General features: G+C 46.6%; 1 pseudogene; it reads right to left on the reverse strand.

Moving 5' to 3' along the window:
* Positions 1 to 322: 322 nt before the first annotated feature.
* LOC146618183 (ras-related protein Rab-11B pseudogene) lies at positions 323 to 977 on the reverse strand (annotated as a pseudogene).
* Positions 978 to 1,754: the final 777 nt, after the last annotated feature.

The following is a 1,754-nucleotide window of genomic DNA, read 5'->3' on the forward strand; positions in this document are numbered from 1 at the left end:
TATTCCACAAGGTAAGGGTAGTGTGGCGGGGCGTGGTCTGGCGTGGGTGTGGTGCCGCTGCAGGGGAGATGGATGCACCTGCACGGTATCTGCAATCACGCCTCGCCACCATACCAGGCTGTCTGTGTGTGTGTGTTGTTGGTAGTGTGTGTGGCTGAGCTGGAAAGCTGCAGCCGTGAGGTGTGTGTTCAGTGCAAAATAATGACTATGCTGAAAAACATGCAAACATCGTTGGGTCTATTGTTACAGGTTTCACATTTTGATTACTGAAACATGATTCTATGTATTCAGACTCACGTGACTCTGGGAAAGGAGGTCGGGGTCACAGGCTTTGGCAGTAGAGGAGTTTGTTGCCCCTCTGCCCATCCAGTGTTGGGGACACTTATGTCCACTACATTGTTGCCTGGGGAATCTTTGTGTGCAGATCTGTCTGATATTTGCTTCTGAGATATGATACGGTAGGTTTCTGTGAGAATGCTCTTGAATGCTTCTTCTTCGTTAGTGGAGTCCGAGGCTGAAGTTTCAATAAATGAAAGACTGTTCTTTTCTGCAGATGCTCGGGCCTCGTCAGTGGGCACGGCCCTGAGATGTCGAAGGTCGCTCTTGTTTCCAACCAGCATGATGACGATGTTGTTGTCAGCGTGGTCCCTCAGGTCCTTCAACCAGCGGTCCACATCCTCGTATGTCAGGTGCTTTGCAATATCGTAAACTAGGAGAGCCCCGACTGCACCCCGATAATACGCTGAGGTGATGGCTCTGCAGCACTCCTGCCCAGCTGTGTCCCAGATTTGAACTTTTATCGTCTTGCCATCCACCTGAATGCTGTGGGTTGCGAACTCCACCCCGATGGTGCTCTTGCTCTCCGAGTTGAACTCATTTCTTGTGAAACGCGACAGCAGATCACTCTTCCCCACTCCAGAGTCTCCAATGAGTACAACTTTGAACAAGTAGTAGTATTCATCATCTGGAGCTCCCATTTTAGAAAACTTTAACACAAACAACAACAATAAGAACAACAAGCTTCTCCACCAGCAGTAACAAGCAGCAGGCACCGCCTTCCAAGTGCTGAATTACCAGAAGATGGAGCATCTTTATTTGTGGGATTTTTGTTCTTATCAATATGAATATGATGCCCTGAGAGAAGCAGCAGACATAGTTCGTGGGTGTTTTCACTGACAGTTGTGATTCCTGTGGCAGTTACCTTTTGATGATATGCTTTAGTTTTGATTTAATTAGGTGTGCTGTCAGAATAGATCATTGTAATGGTGTTCTTTTAATTTGAGGCATATTTAGCATTTTCCTTGATAAGTAAAAGAAAGATTCCTCATTGACCTGCTGGGTTGTGTTGTGTGCAACCTGATTCAGGTTTGTAGGTCTGAATTGCAAACTCTATTTACTGTGCTGGAATCTAAAAATCAGAAGAGTCTAGCTCAAGATCTTCGAGACTCCTACATCTGGTATGGCCACACTCCTGAAAGCAGCTCTGAATAATCAGGATCGTTGCTTTTCCTCAGTCGTGGTTTCTTAGCAGCTATTTGACCATAAAGTATCAGACACACAGACTGATACTGGAGCTCTGTGCGGCATCTATCTGGGCTCTGATCTGAGCTGCTGTTAACGATTTCTGAGGCTGGTGACTCGGATGAATGTATCCTCAGCAGCAGAGGGACTCTTGGTCTTCCTTTCCTGGGGCGTCCTCATGTGAGCCAGTTTCATCGTAGGGCTTGATGGTTTTTCTGACTGCCATAATATGA

Source organism: Diplotaxodon limnothrissa, linkage group LG14, assembly GCF_057381915.1.
Source record: "Diplotaxodon limnothrissa isolate DT_005_m linkage group LG14, D_limnothrissa_male_GT1.1, whole genome shotgun sequence".
NCBI classification, from domain to species: Eukaryota; Metazoa; Chordata; class Actinopteri; order Cichliformes; family Cichlidae; genus Diplotaxodon; species Diplotaxodon limnothrissa.